Consider the following 24,582-nt stretch of genomic DNA (forward strand, 5'->3'; position numbering starts at 1 on the left):
CTAAATTCATAGAAATCTGCTGTTACACAAATATTACATATACGTACGGTCATTTAATTACTCCAATACCCACGAGTGTAGTCCCGTACAAGTTAATTTCCCAATTCATATACATCTGCTGTTACACAAATATAACAAATACGTACAGTCATTTAATTATTTCAATACCCACGGTGAGTGTAATTCGTACAAATTACCTTCCCAGTTTTTAAAGTGTCCGAAATTAAGACAATTGTCCGAAATAAGGCGAAAGCCTTTTGCTTAGTATTTGCTATATCAAAAGATCAAATACCGACATGGTTCCTACGACGATTCGATGCTTGGAGACTTGTGAAGGTTGATGTCCCGTAATCGCTTGTTACGGCAATCGGTCACGTGCTTCAAGATCCCGGATATACTGACTCGGCGATTCTCGGATGCTAATTCGACGATTCGATGCTTGGATGCTTGGATGCTAATTCGACGACGCTCAGCGTGCTACTAGTTAGTAGTGAAGAACGTTCTTGTCCGCTCTTACGGAGTTATGTTGACAAAGTTTTGCCAATGGCAGGAAAATCGAGGTTCTGGGCTACATGGAGGATACCTCTCGTACTGGTGTCGCCTGAGGAAAAGGACTGCTTGCGCCGAATACAAAATCAAGGCTCTGGTAGCAATTTCCACAACACACATAAGGGTACATGTTCAAGACCTCTCACACGTCCAGCTATAAGCTCGTCTTCTAGTCAACTGCCCTGATTTAAATCCACACGTACACATCTTTAAGCATTCTTGGCACCACACCCTAATTTGCATATATTCAGACAAGCGAAATATTTTCTATCACTAACGCCCTCTAATGTCTAGATGACCTTGAAAATAGGAAAACAAATAAAATAAGAACAAATTTCCCATTTTACTCTGACAATTGCCCCGACCCAACAATACAAATTGCTTTGAGCACTACAGGCACTTAATTGACCAAAAATCTTCAAGTTGCTTGGAAGGCTTAACCAACATTTTGAGTTACTTTGAGTTGAAACCAGGCCTATTTTATAAAAGCTGTTATCCTGACAATTAACACGAACTGTTATATTATACTGAAAGTGTTGCATTCGATTAGCTGTGAGCAACTTAGTTATGTTTATGTGACACTTTTTTATTTTTGATATAGGGCCTTTACAATTAATGCTATGGTTTCCTTGAGTTTCCCAGTTGCCCTATAGCGAAGGAAAACAACATATAAATAGCGACAATGTAAGTTTTCTGATGCGTGAAATGATAACGATTCTAACAAGTTCTTCATATTTGTTCTAACATCTGGAAATAGAGTGATGTGAATTTATGCAACACAGTTTAAGCAGAACTGCAGGAAATGTTGTTGATACTGTTTAATACTACAGGAGTGTACATTAACGATGCACATACAACTGTAAATAAGAATGTGGTCTTTGATGCAAAGTACGGAAACTTTGTCTCTGATGAGTTCCGTTGAAAGAACTTTATTCCTGTGTGATATTGTTCAGGAAACGTTTGTAGAACACTGGCCAGAAGAGGGCAGCAAAACATTTGGATCACTGGAGGTGACTCCACTTGACTCGGAGAGGACAATGAACTTTGTGAAAAGAAGATTCAATGTGACATCGGACTCTTGAGAGGTATGTTTGTCAGTTAATGTTACCAGCCATGATTCTGGAAATAAAGGGAACCTGAAAAATGAGTTACCAGCCTGGGAATGATCAGGGGATTTGATAAACTCAATCTAATTTGATAAAATCACTCAAAGCAGAAACAAATACAATCTATAAGAATTTCATTAGCCCCCAAAGATGTCTTATGTCAATTTCTTGTATTGCATGTGTCCAATTAGCATATGGATTGGATAATTTGCGACAGTGGCTGTTTAAGCTTTAATAGGCCTTCCATTGGTGATCCTTTAATTTAGAAAATCCATCATGAACACATTAGGGAAGTATTTGATGACATGCTAGGAATTCTGGGGGCAATTTCCAATGTAGTGATTACACACGATTTTTAGCAATTTATCAATGAATGCCGTCTTGGCGGCAATTTTCTTTCAAAATATTGTGCAATCATTCTTGTGACGTACTGCCATTTAGAATAAGACTTTTGCAAAAGAGTAGCACTTGCCAAGTTAATAAATTGTTCTTGATAAGCTTAGTGCTATCAAATATCCCGAGAAAAGGTTATTTTATCCATATGTCTGGTTTTATTTATCTCTTTCTTGGTACAAATTTTAATTCATTTTGTAATAAATGTCATCCCGAGCAAACATGATCGTGCAGCCGTTGTACAGTGCATGTATGTACTTCAACATCTACCAGGGACCTTTACAGCAGGAGCCCCGGTAGTTATACAATGTAAAACTTTAGATACAATATCTTTACACAACTTGAGCACTTCTCCTGACGAAATTACAAAAGAAGTCATGAGAGAGGGGAGAAAGCTGAGAAAGGTGAAAAACAAAGAGAAATGAAAAAGAGAGACAAAAAGAAGAAATGAGAACAAATAGATAGAGAGACAGAAGGAGAGAGAGAGAGACTAAGGAAAATGAAACGGAAGAGGAAAAATAAGTTTAATACAAAAAGATGGAAAAGTGCTAATACAAAAATCGTATGGAAGAAAAGTAGGCTGTAGCTGATTTCTAAATGTTTGTCTTTTTCTTCAAATGCTAAACACGCATTTAAGGATAAGGCATCGATCCGTGACAGTTTTTTGGTAAAGTAAATAAGCACTATCAGTGAGTTGTCTAACCAATCCATCGTCTCATTTCCCGCACACAATCTGAGGGGCCATGATCAAAACTAACAAATTTGATGATAAAATATCACAATTTTCTCAGGAAAATCCAATGTAACGGTATATGTGAAGCACGCAAAATCAAAACAACAATAAACCCCCTACACAAATACAATAAGCATTCTTGCGTGCACGCAATGCGCATCGCACAATATTAAAGCAATTAGCATATGTACTTATGCACGAAAATGTGTACGTGGCACGCGAGCGAATGAGAGTTAATGTGTCCATGGCAAGTCACCAGAAACCCGATTATGTGATCGTGGCACGCCAGCGCATGCACAGACCAGTGTTATTGGCACGATAAGAGTTAAGGCAGTGTTTCTTTGTTGAACAATTTGGAAATAGAGGATTGTCATTTTCATTATGGTAAGTTTCACTGATTTCTATTAATATGTAAGACTTCATGTGCCTATACATACAACAACAAATTATTCCATTCTGGACTATTTCTTCATTTCTGGGCCCCGTCTTACAAAGAGTTGATATCAATCGTAAATTAATTGCGATTGATATCAATCGTAACTATGTACATAAGAGATAGGAGACTGCAGACTTGCGATTGATTGGAGGACTTACGATTGATTTGGATCGATCGTAACTCTTTGTAAGACGGGGCCCTGGACTGTATTTCTGTTCGTGAGTGTGTAATATTATTACAAACTCACGAACACACATTAACACACATACACACATATTTAAATAGTACAGTGATATGAAAAGCAAATGTTATATACAAATAATTTTTCAAATGATATATGTTTTCAATAGACATTATTCGTCGATGTAATTCTATCACTCAGATCAATAGTAATAGTATTGTTCAGACGGAGGCAAGTAACCCCAGGGTAAAGGTCGTGTTAAGAGCTAGTCGGGGTAAATATGGCGAGGTAGGTGTCACTATGAACATGACGACAAAGAAGGTGGACAAAATATACAGTTCCTCAGGTAGACAAAGGAACATCCCTTCACTGCTATTATGTAAAAAGGTGAATATGCATGTGACACCTGTTCTACACATTTGTACATAATAGCAGTGAAGGGATGATCCTTTGTCTACCTGAGGAACTGTATATTTTGTCCGCTTTCTTTGTCAGTCATGTTCATAGTGTGTAAAGCTAGGAGTAGTGACCGTCTGAACGATGATCGTGTTAGCTACACCTAGGTTTAGCTACCTTTTACTCCTAGAACAATCCAGGAGTAACTCGTTAACATGACTAGAGGGTAGCGGAAGTTGACCGTGTGGATGCTCTGAACTTACACCTGGGAGTATCTGTGACCTTTCATGAGCGATCTATACACAGAGCTTGGCCAACTTTGTTTCACTGGGTCACAACACGTCGTACGTTCTTTTGTTTTGTGCTTGCTCAACAAAGCAGTTGAACAAACTGCATATATGTTAGCATGTTAACATGAATAAGTTAAAACAGTAGATGCTCTACAGTGACCTGACTGACCTCAAAGTTATTTCGGGGTCACATATACTTTAATAATGTCAGAGGTCAAACAAGTTCAGACCAGAACAAATTTACATTACTGTGAATGAATTATAGGCCTACTCTCAGACTCTGTACTCGTAATATTAATTTTAATATGCAATTGAGATACGATTTATGACACCTAAATTGCAGTAATACTAAAACACAATAGATTTCACATCTACACATCATATTGCATTGGAACAAACATGATTAAATTTAAAGTCTACAATGGAACTAAACATGGCATCATGTCAATATTTGCCAAACAAAGGCCATGGAAATATGCAGTAGGCCTACTCCATACTACCCATACTATACGCTTAATTACTAGATACTACAGCTACATGCATAGCGCACCTTGTTATTGTGCATACATCGTCATCGTCTGCTTTGGTTGCGATGACACTTTCTGGACGATTTTCCAACTTTTCCCATACACTCTTATAAAAAAAGGTGCAAAAAAGGGTGCAAATTAAGAGTTTGCACCCTTTACATAAAAAAAAACCCTTTTGAAGGAAAAGGGGTTTAAAAAAGGGTGCAATATTATATTTTGCACCCTTCCCCAAAAAAATGAACCCTATCGACCAAAAAAGGGTGCAAAATAAAAGTTTGCATATTGCATGCATATTCATGATTACTTTCCACGTGTTCACATAAAAATACATTTATCATGATGTGTTAAGCAAATTATGACAATGCACGTCAATGTTGTGATTTGTATTTTCCTTTGGCAATCATTAACCAAAAGATTAGTTTGTCTGATCATGTTACAATTACATTCAGGTTTTAGCAAAAGACATATTGATTATATGATTACTAAACAAGAAACATCATGCATGTTTAATATGTATTTGTGTACGAGCAAATTTTACCAGTATTCCTCGATGATGGGTGAAGGATTGCACCTTTTAAAGGGTGCAAGATTGAACCCCTAAAGGTGCTGCTATTGCATTGGTTTGCACCCCTAATGGAGCAGGATTGAACCATTAAGGGTACGAACATGTCTCCTAAAAGGTGCAATCTGACACCCTCTTAAAGGGTGCAGGATTGAACCCATAAAGGTGCTGCAAGTGTTGCATCGGTTTGCACCCCCTAAAGGTGCAGGAATGAACCATAAAGGGTACTATTTCCCCTAAAAGGTTCAATCTGCACCCTTTTAAAGGGTGTAGGATTCCACCTTCAAAAAGGGTGCAGGATTTAACTCCTAAAGGTGCTGCTATTGTTGCATCGGTTTGCACCCCTAAAGGTGCATACTTGCACCATTTTTTCTTGGTGTGTAGGGTGGAACACTCTAAAAACTTGTTGAAGTTTTTCTCTGAAAAGGGAAAATTTCTTCCATGGGTTTCGATTGTATGCATGAAACAGTAAGAAGAAGGTTTCCCCTCAGAATCATCAGCTTCCTACGCAATGGTGAAGACCTTTACGCGTTCATCTTGTACAGTGAAGGTGAAATGCAACAAGGGATGCGATTGGTCAAGAGAGGATCCACCCTTCTAAATGCGGGTAAAACACGCTAGCTGGTTAGCTTACAATCATGCTGACAAAATAAATACCTTTCTCGATATTGTTTTTCTTCTTCAAATTACTATAAAATGTGCAATTTTTATGCTTGACGAGTTTGAGACATGACATTTGTTATTTCTACATGGTAAAAAAAGTTGGGCAGATGTTACTGGGTAAATAGAAGTTGGGCAAATTTTGTCCGATAATTGGGTTATTTTCTCCCAACCGTTTACTATATGAAGCTACCTAATGAAAGGTAAAAAATAGGTTAGGTAGGTGTTACTTGGCAAATCGATGTCGGCCAAATTCTATCCAATAATTAGGTTATTTCCTACCAACCATGTAGTAACCGATGAAATAATTGGGTAATGTTATTGGGCAAAATAGATTTGGGCCATTTTTGTCCAACATTTGGGTTATTTCTCCCAACCATTTACTACATGTATTTACCCAATTAAATGTTCAAAATAAGTTGGGCAGATGTAACTAGGCAAACGTATGTCGGGCAACATCACCAACCAACAATAAGGTTATGTTATTGTATTACAGGTGTCGTGGTCGAGTGGATATGTCACATAAGTATGGACTACGAAGTCCGCGGTTCCAATCCCGCCGCGGCACTAATCTCCTTTTGCATATAATATGTTATCCTACTTATTTACCCAACTAGTGTCTAACTCATGCTACAAATAATGGTTAGAATTAGGTGAATTTATAATTGGGTGAATTTGTGTGGGTTAAAATGTTTGTATTTTATTTGAATTCAACACTGGGTAAATCATGCAAAATCTTTAATTTATCCAATAGTTAGTTGGACAAATAATCGCCCCCACGTTCTACACAAAACATCAGACTTAGACTAATGTATTTAATTTTCCTTTATTCTACCCAAGTCTACTCCACCAGAATGCACACAATTGGTAGTACTACACATATAGAGTGTGATGGTTGCTCCAGAGTTTAAACGATGTTTTGTTTAATTTTAAAGTTATTCTTGGTCTCTTAATTAGGTCAACTCAAATAGGAGTGAAATGTTCTTATCATAAGAATAATAGTAGATAAAAGAAGCTGGTTAAAGACAAAGTGATTTTCAAGAGGATTTTGTCGATTCTAAGCCCCCTACTATGTAGGCGATAAAAGAATACAAATACCTGCAGTTTATAGACTCTCTGCTTTGAAAAGTACATTAGAAAGTTTTACCCTTCCAAAAGCCTTACCCGCTACACCATGCAGTCGCGGATTGGTACAGTGAGATGGTAGGTGGTCAACATGCAGTTAGAATAGGGTTAAAGACGAACTGAGGCTTTCGTCATATCACCATATGGAGCAAATGATAACAGCCGCCCCCCATCTTCACACCTTGAATAGTGGAAAACACCAAAATATCCAATAATAATAGACATCTGGATGGGAACTCTTTCTTGTTTCAAGGCTAGCAATCCTTTGTGTGTGTGTGTGTGTGTTGAACGTGGGAAGAAACACACAACACGAAACCTGACAATTATAATGAACGCATTCGCCAAATAAGATCGGACAAGAAACGCATGCGCACGGAGACGAACTGGTAGTATAGTAGTACTTTGCTCTCCGTTCGACATTCGGTAACGCTGTCTGGTAATGTAGAACATGTGCTAAAAGACCTAAGAACCATGTTCTGGTCTCAAACCACATGTCATTTAATCCGCATTCGAAAGTCATGATAATTGAACTAATGTGTACATGATGTGTCGTGATTTTGTTATCATATATTTTGTTTGTATGTGTGTGTGTGTGTGTGTGTGCGCGCGTGGGTGAGCAGTGGCGGATCCAGGGGGGCCGGGGGCCTGAGCCCCCCCCCCCCGCCCCTGGGAAAAAAGGGGGGAAAGAAGGGGTAAAAGGAAGGGGAAAAGGGTGGGAAAAAAAGAAGGGAAAAAAAAGAAGGAAACAAAAAGAAGGGAAAAAAGGAGGAAAAAGAAGAGAGAGAGAGAGAGAAGGAAAAGAAGGGAAAGAGGAGAGAAAGGGAACGAAAGAAGAGGAAGAAGAAAATAAAAGCGGGAAGAAGTGATCGGGGGGACGAAAGAGCCTCGCCTCTCAGGCTGTCGCCTCCCCCCTCCCCCCCCCCCCCCCAATCAAAAAATAAGAGAGAAGGAAGGAAATAGAAAGAAGGGGGTATCAGTTACAATTTTTCCGCCAACAAGTTGTGGATCGGGGTGGGGTGGGGAAAAATGCCCTTGCCTCCAACCGCCCCGCTAAAAAAAAAGAGAAAGAAAGAAGGAAAGGGAAAAAAGGAGAGCTAAAAGGGACCGGGACAAAAAGGGTGAAAAGAAGGGGAAATAGATCATTTGCAGTTAATCCCACCAACAACGTGTGGAGAAGGATGGGGACCGAAATAACAATGATAAAGAGTCGAGAACGGTACAACGAATCGTCTTCTTTTTCTAATGATTTAATGAAACGTACAAGCTTCCGAGCTTTGCGCGGGAGGGGGGAGGGGGAAAACTGAATTCAGACGAGGATAAAGAGTCGACAACGGTACAACGAATCGTCTTCTTTCTCTAATGATTTAATGAAACATAAAAGCTTTCGCGCTTCGCGCGGGAGAGGGGAGGGTAAACTGAATTCAGACGAGGATTAAGAGTCGAGAACGGTACAACGAATCGTCTTCTTTTTCTAATGATTTAATGAAACGTAAAAGCTTCCGAGCTTTGCGCGGGAGGGGGTGGGTGACGGTCCAACGAATCGTCTTCTTTCTCTAATGATTTAATGAAACGTCAAAGCTTCCGCACTTCGCGCGCGCGGATGGGGGGGGGGGTGGGAAAACTGAATTCAGACGAGGATTAAGAGTCGAGAACGGTACAACGAATCGTCTTCTTTCTCTAATGATTTAATGAAACGTAAAAGCTTCCGAGCTTCGCGCGGGAGAGGGGAGGCTAAACTGAATTCAGACGAGGATTAAAGGTAATACAAAGTTTTGGGAAATTTTGAAAATTGGGTGGGGAGTGATTCTTCACAATTTTGATATATTTGGATGCCCCTGTGGATGTATTATAAGCACTAGAAAATTTAGCCCCGAAAACACTTTTGTTTTCGAGTAAAATTGAATATAAAAATGTACCGGTGCTCCCGGTAAATTTTGATGAATTTCAAATGGCGCCTACGGCCGTACGATGGTAACTGCGACCATGAAATTCTCAGAATATGTAGTTGTGATATATAATTTCCAAACAGGAATAGCTAATCGGTCGATTTCAGTCAAGAAACATTGTTTTATAGCTTAATTAATATCTTGACCTTGAGAGGGAGCTATACAACATAAAGAGTTTATTATCTACAATTTCATAACTTTAGACTCTAGTTCAACCGCGACAACGATCAATGAATATTGTAGGGTCACATATGTTTCCAATATGTTCATTTGAACCAAATTCATGACCCCATACCAAAACTTTGTATTACCTTTAAGAGTCGAGAACGGTACAATGAATCGTCTTCTTTCTCTAATGATTTAATGAAACGTAAAAGCTTCCGAGCTTTGCGCGGGAGGGGGGGGGGTTAATTTAGACGAGGATTAAGAGTAAAAAACGGTCCAACGAATCGTCTTCTTTTTCTAATGATTTAATGAAACGTACAAGCTTCCGAGCTTTGCGCGGGAGGGGGGAGGGGGAAAACTGAATTCAGACGAGGATAAAGAGTCGACAACGGTACAACGAATCGTCTTCTTTCTCTAATGATTTAATGAAACATAAAAGCTTTCGCGCTTCGCGCGGGAGAGGGGAGGGTAAACTGAATTCAGACGAGGATTAAGAGTCGAGAACGGTACAACGAATCGTCTTCTTTTTCTAATGATTTAATGAAACGTAAAAGCTTCCGAGCTTTGCGCGGGAGGGGGTGGGTGACGGTCCAACGAATCGTCTTCTTTCTCTAATGATTTAATGAAACGTCAAAGCTTCCGCACTTCGCGCGCGCGGATGGGGGGGGGGGTGGGAAAACTGAATTCAGACGAGGATTAAGAGTCGAGAACGGTACAACGAATCGTCTTCTTTCTCTAATGATTTAATGAAACGTAAAAGCTTCCGAGCTTCGCGCGGGAGAGGGGAGGCTAAACTGAATTCAGACGAGGATTAAAGGTAATACAAAGTTTTGGGAAATTTTGAAAATTGGGTGGGGAGTGATTCTTCACAATTTTGATATATTTGGATGCCCCTGTGGATGTATTATAAGCACTAGAAAATTTAGCCCCGAAAACACTTTTGTTTTCGAGTAAAATTGAATATAAAAATGTACCGGTGCTCCCGGTAAATTTTGATGAATTTCAAATGGCGCCTACGGCCGTACGATGGTAACTGCGACCATGAAATTCTCAGAATATGTAGTTGTGATATATAATTTCCAAACAGGAATAGCTAATCGGTCGATTTCAGTCAAGAAACATTGTTTTATAGCTTAATTAATATCTTGACCTTGAGAGGGAGCTATACAACATAAAGAGTTTATTATCTACAATTTCATAACTTTAGACTCTAGTTCAACCGCGACAACGATCAATGAATATTGTAGGGTCACATATGTTTCCAATATGTTCATTTGAACCAAATTCATGACCCCATACCAAAACTTTGTATTACCTTTAAGAGTCGAGAACGGTACAATGAATCGTCTTCTTTCTCTAATGATTTAATGAAACGTAAAAGCTTCCGAGCTTTGCGCGGGAGGGGGGGGGGTTAATTTAGACGAGGATTAAGAGTAAAAAACGGTCCAACGAATCGTCTTCTTTCTCTAATGATTTAATAAAACGTCAAAGCTTCGCGCGCGCGGATGGGGAGGGGGAGGGGAAAACTGAAATTCAGACGAGGATTAAGAGTCGACAACGGTACAACGAATCGTCTTCTTTCTCTAACGATTTAGTGAAACGTAAAAGCTTCAGTGTATCCCGCGGGAGGGGGAAAACTGTATTGAGTAGAGCAGGCGCGTACGCAGGGGGGGGGGGGGGGGGGGGGGGGGGGGATGGTTTGGTGGTGATTGAACCCCCCCCCCCCCCCTCTACGTTTTTTTTTATGTGTGTATTTTGGAGCAAATCCCCCCCCCCCTTTTGTGATGTTTTTTTTATTCTTTTTTTTTTTTTAATAAAAAAATTATGCCAATGGCTAACCTAAAGAAAGTGACCTCACCCCCCCCCCCCTCCCTCCCAATGGAACAAAATGTCAAATTTTCAAATTTCGAGACCAAAAAACAAAACAAAAGGAGTAAATATGGCGAGGTGGGTGTAAAGGTAGGAGTAGTGACCGTCTGAACGATGATCATGTTAGCTACAACTAGGTGTAGCTCCCGGGTGTAGCTACCTTTACCCCGACCTATTTACTCCTAGAAAAATCCAAGAGTAACTCGCTAACCTGACTAGAGGATAGTGTTAGTTCACTGTTTGGATGCTCTCAACTTACACCAGGAAGTATATGTGACTTTTCATGAGCAATCTATACACAGAGTTTGGCCAACTTGGTTTCACAGGGTCACAACACGGCATACATTCTTTCGTTTTGTGCCAAAGCAGTTGGACAAACTATGTGTACAGATGGCTCTGCTCTCACTTACACCCGGGAGCGAATATTTTTTTTACACGCTAGTCTGGCCAGTTTCGCCGTAATACTCGTAAAAGTGCGCTGGAGGTAAAGCCTACATATAGGCATGCACTAGGCCTACCGTAGTTTAACTTGATTGCTCTCTAGCTGAACGTTCGGTCGTTCGTGTCTCAAGCTTAGATCAAGATTAATGTAAAGTTCCTAAATTAAATTAAAATAGATTAAGTTTTTGAATTCCATCGCCCAATGGCTGCGATGGCCGTCTCATTTAAAAGGGCCAGCTATGTCTTTATCTGATGATTGTCATGCACGATGTACATGTTTATCATCATGCTCCTCGCATGTAGGCTGCTAGACTAATATTAGTCGTTTCAATGGTGTTTATCATAGAAATGGCCAGGCTAGCGTGTAAACAAAAATTGCGCCACCCGGGAGTAAAAAAATTTGAACATGTTAAAATTGTTCGCTGATTCGTTGTAACTCGAGGTGAACTTGCTTAGCACTCGTAATATACTCGTAACAAGCTTGCGCTGCACTCTCCATAACTCGTACCAACTCGCTACCTTATGAAGAGTGCAGCGCGAGCTTGTTACGAGTAATGCGAGTTTAATTATTACGAGTGTAAGTGAGTTCATCTCGAGTTACACACGAATCAGTGAAAAATTTGAACATGTTAAAATTGTTCGCTGATTCGTTGTAACTCGAGGTGAACTTGCTTAGCACTCGTAATATACTCGTAACAAGCTTGCGCTGCACTCTCCATAACTCGTACCAACTCGCCACCTTATGAAGAGTGCAGCGCGAGCTTGTTACGAGTAATGCGAGTTTAATTATTACGAGTGTAAGTGAGTTCATCTCGAGTTACACACGAAAATTTTGAACATGTTCAAAATTTTTGAACTGCTCGCGACTTCAAGGAGAGTCGTGGAATGTTGTAAAGAGTTTCGCCGAGCCATACCGAGTTGTCGCGAGTTATCCCGAGTTACGAAGAGCCTTCGCGAGTTATTGCGAGTGCCTCTTTGAGGCAACTCACCACAACTCGCCTTAACTCGTTAATACAACTCGGCTCAGTGGGAGCCCTGCTGTTACGCTGGTCGGTGGAAGATCGTGTTAGCTTACTCGTGGTAAGGTGGTCCGAGTAAGAGGGGGTGGACAACTATTGGTGTAAGTGAAATACACATGAGGTATGTACTGCTGCCGGGATTAACTTACACCAAGTAGCAAAACCCCGTTTGAACAAGACTCTTATTTTAACATTTGCCACAAAGGAGAGTCTTGTCAATAATTTATTATCACTATTATCGGATTTGGGCGAACGCAAAGGTAGATTATAAATGAAGAAAATCTCATGCACTTGAAACAGAATTCCTCAGCGGGCATAAGGCTAGAATATAATTATGAATAAAAATAATACATAAATTGTCTACTATTTGAAATCATGAAAATATTCTTAACTTACTTTGCGCACAATGAGGAAAATGATAGGGATTGGAATTGGCGATTTACCCACTGACTTTTCCAATGACAAACAAATCTATTTTCCGAAGACCATGTAATACCGTATTAACATAAAAGTAAAATATTGTTTGTTACTATTAATATATTTTATTCATATGAAAATAAAAAGTTTATCAAGTTTGAATCGATTAAATGTCGTTAGTTTGTTGTATTGATATAAACTCTAACAATCTAAACACTATTGTGGTTCTATCATTCAATAGGCCTTTTCTAGAACAGGATAAAAAGATTAACATTAATTTAGCTATTTTTTTTCTCTACAGGATGAACAATCTCCTCCCACATCTAATGTGAGTATATACCCAGTAATAGTGAAATTATAATGTTTTCTAGCATAAATTGATCCGATTATAGTTGGTTCTGTAGTATAAAATCTGTAAGTGTGTTTGTGGTCGATATTTTTTGTCATGTATTGGAATATGAGGCGTCAGTGTTTTTTTTTAAATAATATAAACTCTATGTCAAAACTAGTATTGTGATATATGTGCGCCCCAAAAATGTACAATTAAAACAATTGAATAATGTATGTTTTCAATAGGCATTATTCATCGATTTAATTCTATCACTCAGATTATAGTAATGTTCACTTAATTTTGCTCATAGGAGGGTCTTGTCACCTACACATTGTCACTATTATCAGAATTGGCGAACACACACGTAGTTTGCAAATGAAAAGAAATCACATGCACTCCAAACAGAATTCTTCAGCGGTCATAAGGCTAGATTATACATATGAATAATAATACATATATTGTTCACTATTGTAATAATTATAATATTCTTAATTTACATTGCGCACAACGATGGAAATGATAGAGATTGGCATTGGCGATTTAACTACAGACTTTTCCAATGACAAAAAAAATCTTTACCCAAAGACCTTTCTGTATTTAGATTTATGTCAATCTTAAACATTTTCTCGTAATAGGATGAACAATCTCCTCCAACTCCTACTGTAAGTATATACTCAGTAATAGTGAAAATATAAAGTTATTAACTTTGAACTGATTGTGATATATATGTGCGCTAAAATTGATTCAATAATAGTTTGCTGAGTTCAACTGAACTTTAAGATGTGAAAGAAATGCTATTAACTTAAAAAATGGAAACATAGAAACCAAACTCTTATTTGAAAGAATGAAAAACTTCAAGCCTGCAATGATACATGTAAATATTTTAAATATCATGTAGCGAAAAAGAGATACATTTAGCTCTCTTTTTTTCGTAAATATCGATTCGATATAATACTTTGTACCCGCCTGCATTTGGTATATGTATACACACATCTATCTATATACATGTATCTGTTACGCTGTTTCCTGTTATGATATGCTGATGCGTTATGTTTTAAATGAATTTTATTCATCAAACAAGTTAATTACTGTTGTTTCTTTATTGCAACCAAAACTTAGGGTTGGATTTCAGCTAAAACTAAATGCAAACAGATCGATAATAATGGTGGAAATGATGTAGACAAAAGCAAAGAAACTGTCGATTCTGATACTTAAATGTATGAATAATAATGTGTTGCAATCAAATTATTACACATTATACAATAAATTAAAGTAAGCTCAAGAGACCAATATTCAATAATGATTTGATATATTATTAAACATCAGAACTAAGGAAGGTATTTGTGTCTTAAAATTGAGCAGTTTAAATTAAAGATAATACAAAGTTTTGGGATATTTTGAAAATTGGGTGAATAGTGATTCTTTACAATTTTGATATATTTGAATGCCCCTGTGGATGTATTATAGGCTCTGAAAAATTTAGCCCTTAAAACACTTCCGCTTTTGAGAAAAAATGAATATTAAAATTTACCGGTGCTCCCGATAAATTTGGATAAATTTCAAATAGCGCCTACGGCCGTACAATGGTAGATGCGACCATAAACATTTCAGAATATGTAGTTGTGATAAATAATTTCCAAACGGTAATAGCTAATCGGTCGATGTTAGTCGAAAAACATCGTTTTAAAGCTTAATTAATATCTTGACCTACAGGGGAGCTATACCACATAAAATGTCATTACTTTAGACTTGATTTCAACCGCGTCAACGATCACTGAATATTGTAGGAACGCATATGCTTCCAATATGGTCATTTGAACCAAATTCATGACCCCATACCAAAACTTTTGTGACCTTTAATTCAAAGGAAAAGGAAGCCTCACCCCAAAGAATAAGTGTAGGTTCTGAAAATGAGATGTATTCCTGCCCTTTGATGAACAATATTCTTTAAGGAAATGTTCAATAGATGTATAAGTGAAGATATTTTCGGCATGATGTGATGCCTTTTAGCATGTCATGGGCGCAGTCATTTTCTTGAAAATGTAACATAACATGTGAAGTTGTACATGTATACGCACCAGGTTTTAGTAGGAAAGAATAAAACCTTTATTTTTCAATGAGAAAAAAAAGGCGAGAAAATGTATAAGAGGGGACTGTTTTAATTAATTCATTTTAAAATACTAACATATAGGCACTGACAGATTTATTTCATTTATAAGAAACCTTCACTCTAGAACAGCACTAACTTCTTTATGCAATTTGCGTTCTGGCAATTTCAGTACAAAGGATAATAGCAGGTCAATATAATGCGTCATCACCATACGCACCCGGGAAGGAAGCATCTATGAATTTAAATACATTTACTTGATAAACTGCTACACTTGTATATGCAATTACTATACATTTTGATGGGGAATCTTGTTGATTCATGGGCAAGAATATAATAAATCTCTCAGAATAACTAAAGTAATTTCCTGGGTGAGGTTTTCCTGAAGGAGTACTTTTCGCATTTTGGTCGCCTTTTTTCTTTTTGAGATATGGGACGGCTTGTAATCCATTCAATTACAGGGTAAAAGACCACTGACATTGACTCAGGTATTTTCTATGATGTCTTTTCTTTATTTTGAAAAAGAAACGTCCAATTGTTTTATTAAATCGCTTTACGAACACAGATATAAAAAGTAGAAATGTATTAACAAATCAGCTAAGTCCATTGTGAGTTTCAATAACTAATTTACACTACTGTGATTTTTTAGTGATGTAGTATTTACTGTAATTTGAAACATCGTCGGTTTTCAACAATAACCAAGCAATCGCAAGGTCACTATTGTTACGTAAATGCGCCATTAATACGTGCCTTCACGGTTGTTTCATCGCAAAGCATGCCGGGACATAATTCTAGTCCATTTTCACCTTCGCCGTGATCAGCTGTCCTGTTGCAAACAACGGGATTCGTATCGAATCAACATCATAATCTTGTACATAGTCCGCTATTCTGCAGTGATTTTCTTCCAATCCAGTATCATATGTACGGTAAGAAAACCAAAGTTTGTGGTTATTCATTTTTATGACTAATAAAGCTGATAATACGACGTAATGAGAGTGGGCCGAGATCCAACTTTAGTAAATGTAGGCCTAGATCTAGTCCCGTATGTTCAAATGTGTGTGCATTTTAAGTAGACTGATTGTCTTTTAAGCTGCTTAAGTACACTCGTCTCGTGTTTTAGGTAGAAATGTACAGTAATATGAGATTTATGTCTCATGAAATATGAATAGACTTTCTAGATCCTATAATTGATAATGGAATAGGGTCTACTAGAATGGCCGACAGTTAGGCCTAGAAAGTGATTGCAATTAGAAATTATAAATGTAAGAAAGTAAAAGAGGCCATGAAAACGACAGATTTTTTCGATCTGGATCTGAATATAATCAGGGAGGTGAGACTTTAATAGTCTGATATCAATGAGCTCTACTTGAGGATCTACATGACGGGGGCGTACGGAGGATTTTTTCGAGGGGGGGGGGGGGGCCGGGGGGTAAAATTTGAAAATCACGCAGTCAATTTCACAACGACTCGGCCAGCCGGTGAATAAGCCGCGGGTGGTAAGAGCACCTTTTTTTTTCCTTCTTTTTTTTCCCGAAAATATGAAATTTGGGAGACCGATATTTTGTTCAGTTGGTGGGGGGGGGGGGGGGGTAAGGTCACCTTTTTTGGGTTACCCTTTAGCACAAAAAATATTTAATTTATTTTTGTTATTAAAAAAGTGAGGGGGGGTTTCCTCAAAAACACACACACACATAGTCTAAACAAAATTGGAGGAGGGGGGGGGGGTTCAACCCCCGAAACTCCCTCCCCCCTGCATACACGTCTGCTACATGATCTAGTGTTGAAGAAGTGATGAGGGTTCTTTGGTCACAAACTTAAATTTGATTTTCTTTTCCCTTTTATTTATCAGTTGCAGCATCATCGAACACTATGACCCATGAATCAGAAGATAAGGTAGATGCTACGAGAGAGCTCATTTCACAATGGACAACAGAAGTGTTACGTGACTTTCTACAAGGAGGGGACTCAAGCTTGGAAATCGAGTACCGGTAGTCATTATTTTATGGGTGTTCTCTGCCTTGACTCTGGGGGTACTGTTCAGCCATCCGAGGTAGAGATAAACTGGACGATGGATGGAGAGGGGGCGGGGGGGGGGGGGGGGGGGGGGGGGAGAAAGGCATGCAGACTGCAGAGCTGGTCGTCTACTATGTATAGAGACATTTGTGTGTACCTAGTAGATAAGGACCCTCCATCACTAGAGGGAAGAATGAGAGACTACAAAGAGGGAAAGGCATTTAGTTATTTTGCCAGTTTCTGGTTAGGGAGATATTGTTTTCATCTCGTGGGAGAAAGCTGTCTGTAATTCAAAATCATTTGATACTTGAATAAATTTAGTTCATTTTCTAGACTGTTTCATGTCAAACCGTTGATTCTACTTTCTTGTGAGTATAGTCAGAGAGATAGAGAAGTAACACGAGTAAAGAATGAAAAGAAGCTAATATTTGAACGAGGAGGAGAAATGGAGATTACGTTGTTGCCCATAGAGTTGGAATAATTGTTCTTACCACTTTTCATTAAATGATTGTGACCATTTGGTTTATTGTTTGTACATAAAGGTCATATGTTATAAGAACTGTATTGATCAATCTAAAGAGTCTTATAGATTGATTAATACAGTTTTGAGATGATGATGATGATTGTGATGATGAACGAGAAGGAGAAGAGGAGGAACATATCATGAGTTGATGGAGAAAAGATTGATAGAGGGGTTATCATTACAGAGAGAGAGAGAAAGAGAGATGGACTAACATGAGGAAGGGAGAGCAAGAATGGAGGCTATGACATAGGGGAAGAGATAGAAATCCAAATTATATTTATACTAACATTTACTAAATTAGAATAGTAAATTAGAAGATAAAGCTAAAGGAAAGAATGCAAACTAAAATTAAGCAAAGACCATCACAATATCGTTTACATTATAATATAAATTAAGTAAAGGTACATGGAAACGTGTACATTTGTAAAATTTAATCTCTTGTTCTCTTAGATCTTCCTCTTCACACCTAATTCTTGCTCTCCCTCTCTATCTCTCCCTCCCCTCTCTGTCTCTTTCTCTCTCCTCTCTCCTTATTATCACTCTTTCTCTTTCATTAAGCGTCGACATCTCTCTCGATGCCTCTCTCTGTTTCTATGATTTTTCTCTCGTTAAATATTTAAAACATCAGGTCTGTCTGACCTTCCTCTCTTGAATAAATCATGAATAACTTCAACTCGGCGTCCTACATACAGTAATGATTGCTTAGTACTCATCTACAACCTTCTCTGTGTTGTTTTATTTTATTGATAAAATAAATATAACCATGAGATGAATACAAGTTAGATCAATATCAACAGGTTTAATGCAATGCATATAAGTTGACATCTTATGAAGAAGTAGTACCACCCCCGCCGCCCCCCCCCCCCTCCAGGAACGGGAACGGAGGTACCGCATGCGTGTTCCCAAAATCTCTGGCTCATAACAAAGAAAAAGATCTGCCCGTATTGACTTTACACACTGGACTTTTGCTAAGGGGGGGGGGGGGGTACCACCTTTAATGCAAACACATTTAAAGGGATCGGGTAACTTACTCTCAGATTCTGAAACAAAATCCTGGATTTAGCTCATGCTGCAATGATAAATTTAGGTCAGTCAGGAACTCAATGATTTTTACAATCCGATCGCCTGTCTGATTATCAAGATATTTACGATTGGAAATCGAAACCAAATTTTGTGTTTGCCAAACGGTTTTCATAACACTACAGTTTATTGGGGAAAACGAGTATGGTAAAAGGGGTCAAACAAAGATTTTTACTTTTTAGAGGCACTTCTTGATCATTTTGAAGCACAATTTTGTTAGGGCTTCAGTATTAATACACCATATCACAGACACTGGTAGCACGTAGGGCCATACGTCCATCTCGGTTTAAACATTGTTATACATTGTTAAACAATGCATTTTACAATACCTTTACAACATACACCATACACCATTTGCTGTCACATGGTTTGGAATCACATTACAGATAATAATTCTACAACTGTGAGGTTTCACCTGTCGTCATTTGATACCCGAAGGAACACTTTTTTAGGGGCTAAATCTAATTTTTTCACAAGGCAAAATAACTATATGCCTTCCCCTCTTTGTAGTCTCTCATTATTTTTCCCTCTAGTGATGGAGGGTCCTTATCCAGTAGGTACATACAAACATAGTAGGCCAGTTCTGCATGCTTACCCCCACCCCCCCCCCCCCCCCCCCCCCCCCCAATCCATCCATTGTCCAGTTCCTCACAGTGTCTACCTCGGATGGCTGAACAGCTACCGCGTCAAGGCAGAGAACACCCATAAAATAATGACTACCGGTACTCGATTTCCAAGCTTGAGTCCCCTCCTTGTAGAAAGTCACGTAACACTTCTGTTGTCCATTGTGAAATGAGCTCTCTCGTAACATCTACATGCACGTTATCTTCTGTTTCATCGGCCGTGTTCGATGATGCTGCAACTGATAAATATAAGGGAAAAGACAATCATATTAAGTTCGTGACCACAAGAATGATTGTAACAAAAGAATCCTTATCACTTCTTCAACACGTAGATGCTCAAGTTGAGCTCATCGATATCAGAATTTATATCCAGATCCAGATCGACAAATCTATCATTTTCATGGCCTCTTTTACTTTGTTACACTTAATTGCAATCACTATCTAAATGTCAGCCATTCTAGTAGACCCTATTCCATTATCAATTATAGGATCTAGAAAGTCTATTAATATTTCATGAGACATAAATCTCATATTACTGTACATTTCTACCTAAAACACGAGACGAGTGTACTTAAGCAGCTTAAAAGACAATCAGTCTACTTAAAATGCACACACATTTGAACATACGGGACTAGATCTAGGCCTACATTTACTAAAGTTGGATCTCGGCCCACTCTCATTACGTCGTATTATCAGCTTTATTAGTCATAAAAATGAATAACCACAAACTTTGGTTTTCTTACCGTACAAATGATACTGGATTGGAAGAAAATCACTGCAGAATAGCGGACTTTGTACAAGATTATGATGTTGATTCGATAAGAATCCCGTTGTTTGCAACAGGACAGCTGATCACGGCGAAGGTGAAAATGGACTAGAATTATGTCCCGGCATGCTTTGCGATGAAACAACCGTGAAGGCACGTATTCAGTTGTTGAACTATAAAAGTATGCACGTAATGCTGATATTCATAGGACAATTTCCATCGACGTATTTATAACACTTAGATTTGTAGTAATGTATGCTACATTTTGCTCATATAAAAATTGAAATGATAGGGATCGGAATCGGCGATTTAACTGAAGACTTTTCCAATCACCAACAAACGTTTTCCCCAAAACCATGTTATATTAAGATAAACATTAGTCTAACCGCATATTAACATTCTATAATAAGAAAGATAAGCACCTGTCTAATGTTTTTAATTGACTTTATTCATCAAACAAGTTTAGGAGTCTTTTCCCATTTTTCGTAACCTCTTATTATTTTCAAGACATTAGGATAAATTGAGATTAACATTTTTCTAAATGATTTACTCTTGACAGGCCTCTGATGTTGGTGATCCAGTAAGTATATACTCAGTTTTAGAGTTAATCTCTTGAATATTGAAAACTATTTGAAACTGTTATCAGACGTTGGGAAAACGAACTCCGCTTAGTAAATGACATGACCTCGAAATAGAACTCTGGTCACGTGGCAAACTTAATCCGAATAATCCTACATAAATAGTCTCCTCTTCGAATCAATGACACATTCGAACCTCAAACCTGCATTCAAAGATGGAAATGATAGGGATTAGGATCGGCTAATTAGATGCAGACTTTTTGAATCATGAATTCCCAAAGACTATGTTAAATTAAGGTTAAAGTTAATCTAAAACATTTAATCTAACAAATAAGGAGAAGTTTATCTGGTGGGCACATCCCTTTTGTTTAAATTGGAGTTCATTCATTGAGCAAGTTCGGAAGTTATTTGCCCCTTTTTCGTCACCTCTTATTCTTTGTAAGATGTATAAATAAATTGGAAATAAAGTTGTATACATTTTTTTTACTCTAAACAGGCCTCTGACGTTGGTGGTTCAGTGAGTTAATACTCGATTATAGTGTTAATACAATTTTTAATATTAATTACCATTGATTAGAGAATATTATTTTATGTACAATATTGCCTTACAATCGGAGCATTTGTAGGGGGGGGGGCTTGTTTTTCTAAATTGATTATGACAGGAAATATTCTTGATAAATAAAATCTTTTCTTCTGACAAGTTTATTGATCAATCCCTATGACTTTTACATTGACCGATACCGTTATGGGAGGACATGAAGTTTATCAAGCAAGAAATTTTTTTTGAATCATATTCAATTCATACAATGACGTACACAAATTATTCCAAATTAAGGGGTAACAGTGTAGTATGGATTCTATACAATGTATACATCGCAGTAGTATCTACATGTATACCAATCAATATTCTAAAAAAGGTAAACATGTTTCTGTTATAAACTGAATGTTAAAAAAATGAAGTAGACACATTAATAAATTGCATCATAAAAGATTAAACCCCCCCCCCCCCCGTTCGCTTTGGGATTTGCATATTTCAGAATCTAATCATAAAAATGTGATTCAAGTCGATTTTCGGTGCAAATGCATACCTGAATCTTGGAATTTGAAACATCTGCGGTTTTTCAAATATCATGAAACAATTGCAAGGCCACTTTTGTCACGTTAATGAGCAATTTTGTTCAGTCTTTCTATTATAAAGTTCTGCACGTAATGCAAACATTCAAATGACACGTTCCGTCGATATGTCATCTATCACTCAGATCAATAGCAATTTCACTACATTTTGCTCATATGCGGTCATATGGCGAAATTAATCTGAATAAACATACTTCCATTTTACATTGTCTATCGATCAATCCCAATGATATTTACTTTGATATGTACATTCCTGAGAGCATATGAGCACATGAACATGTTAATACAGTCAATTCACGAAAAGACGTAAAACAATTATTTCAACTTCATGGGCAGCAGATAAGTATAGACTTATACAGTGTATAAATTATCGTAGTATCTATATTAATCAATATTGTAAGGGAGTTGATTCACCCTAGCGGGAGCAGGTCAGTGACTTAGGTGATGGGCGCCAACAGGGGCGTACGCAGGGGGGGGGGGGGGTTGGGGGTTCAAACCCCCCCCCTTGGTATTTTTATATATGTAAAAACCCCTAAAAAAACCTAAACCCCCCCCCCCGCCCTTTGTTTTGTTTTTGTTTTGTTTTTTTTATTATAAAAAAAAAAAAATATATATATATATATATACCCACGGCTAATCTAAATAAGGTGACCTTACCCCCCCCCCCCCCAGAAGAAAAATGTCAAATTTTGAAATTTCGAGACCAAAAAAAAAAAAAAAGTGTCAGCATAAAACGTACGACCATTCGGTACAATGTTCTGAAAATCAGACCATTACTTACTGGCTTTTTAGCTCTTAAGTCGACTAATAGTCGTTATTTTCCCACTTATAGATATTTTCAAGCCCCCATTTTTTAGGGACGTTCTAACTTAGTATTATCTTTCAAATGCCGTTGGAATTAAACCTTTTCATTTTTGGGCCTGCAAATGGGACATAGTAACGTTAATAAGGGTATACATTTTCTTTGTTAACAACTGGACTTTTGGAAACATTAATGAGTCAAATTCAAAAATTGCATGCTATAAATTAGACCACCGAAGTTCACCTTCGGTATAAGGTATTATTTCAGATTCGCATTAAAATACTGTGATTCACTTCGATTTGTGGTGCACAGAGACTGCTGAATAGTAGTTTTTTATAATATGCAGACACCTTATGTTTTGAGTTAAGTTTATCAATCAAACAAGTTCATGAATCAGTTTTGCATTTTCCATCAACTCTTATTATTTTTAGATAAATTAAAATTAACAATTACTTTGAATGGTTACTCTTAACAGGTACCTGGCGGTAGGATATGGATTAGCCGGTTCCCAGTAAGTGTGTTGATTTAGAGTTTTAATTCATTTTGAATTTGAATTATTAAAATTTAATAATGCTATTATGTACAATTTAGCTTTTTTTCTTTTATGTTTGTATCTTTTCCTGAATTGTGTGAGACATGACTTTGTATTGTTTTTAAATATTTTTCCATCCACAGGGATTTTATTGATTCTCAAATCAACATGAAAAAAAAAAATACGTAATTCAACATCAATTACTGTAGCGGTTTACAATATACAATCAAATATGCAGTGAAATTAAGGAAATCAATTAACTGTCAGTTTGATCAATACAAACAAAACGCATATGATAATCACTCGGTAAAAAAGATTTTTCAACCGAAACGACATTTTGCAAATTTACCTTGTTTAGAGTTCTACTTTGAAATATATTTTTTATTGTAATACTAGTTTTGTATTAATGCTTTGATAATACTGAAATCGGCAATCACACTTTGTATCGTTTGTCTCATTATAATCAGGATACAGTTAAGTGCAATGTTACTCTTACCTGTATATCCAAATAGTTTATTTTGAGGTAAAACAATGTTAATCTCTCACCAGTTTTAGTCAAGATCCAGGCCTCTAAGCTATCCAACGTATTGAAGGATTTCCTGGCGAAATTCTCGAGTTCGTCATTCGAAATTAATTACTCTGCCTTTTACTTAGCGCAGATCGGCTTTGCCATGCAAATTATCATTCAATTTACACGTTTTTGTATTTAATATAGAATTTTGGTCGAAGGATTTCATAGATCTATTTTTTTAATTTAGGAACTGCTCAATTAGCATCCAAACTAATCGTCACATGTCGAGGCGTCATTTTTATCATTTCTATTAAAACCTGTCATTCGTATTCGAAATATGTGTAGTTAGGTTAGGGATGTTAGGGGGAAAATGCACACACGTTAACATTTTTGAAATTGTGTGACTCTAGTCCCTACCCCAGTCACAATATAGTTCCCTTCCTCCACAATGACGTTATGATGAAATTATGATAAAGTTATGATGAAACACAAGACAAACAACTTCCTTACATGCAAATTTACAAACATATTGAGACCATCAAGTCCGTAGATGCAAGTCGTTTTTTCTTCTTCACAATCAAACTTGAATGCTGATGAATATCACATAAATGTAATAAGAATAAGTCTATTAATGCAGGAAAATAGAATGTGATGAAATACACATGAAAAAACAATATTGAAAAAAAAAGATTGAGCTATTTAAAGTGTGTAATAAACGAGAAATGTATATTGATTAAGTGCTAAGCTTTAATTTGAATGCTACAAAT

At 37.4% G+C, this 24,582-nt stretch overlaps 1 long non-coding RNA gene across 1 annotated transcript; it reads right to left on the reverse strand.

Annotated features, from left to right (window-relative positions):
* Window positions 1-19,110: 19,110 nt before the first annotated feature.
* LOC115921127 lies at window positions 19,111-20,284 on the reverse strand. The gene is made up of 2 exons (XR_004062756.1): window positions 20,236-20,284; window positions 19,111-19,731 (listed from the first exon to the last, which is right to left on the reverse strand). It is a non-coding gene; the product is annotated as an uncharacterized LOC115921127 (long non-coding RNA).
* Between the last annotated feature and the right edge of the window lie 4,298 nt (window positions 20,285-24,582).

Source organism: Strongylocentrotus purpuratus, unplaced genomic scaffold (genome assembly GCF_000002235.5).
Source record: "Strongylocentrotus purpuratus isolate Spur 01 unplaced genomic scaffold, Spur_5.0 spur5_scaffold_1, whole genome shotgun sequence".
Classification (NCBI taxonomy): domain Eukaryota; kingdom Metazoa; phylum Echinodermata; class Echinoidea; order Camarodonta; family Strongylocentrotidae; genus Strongylocentrotus; species Strongylocentrotus purpuratus.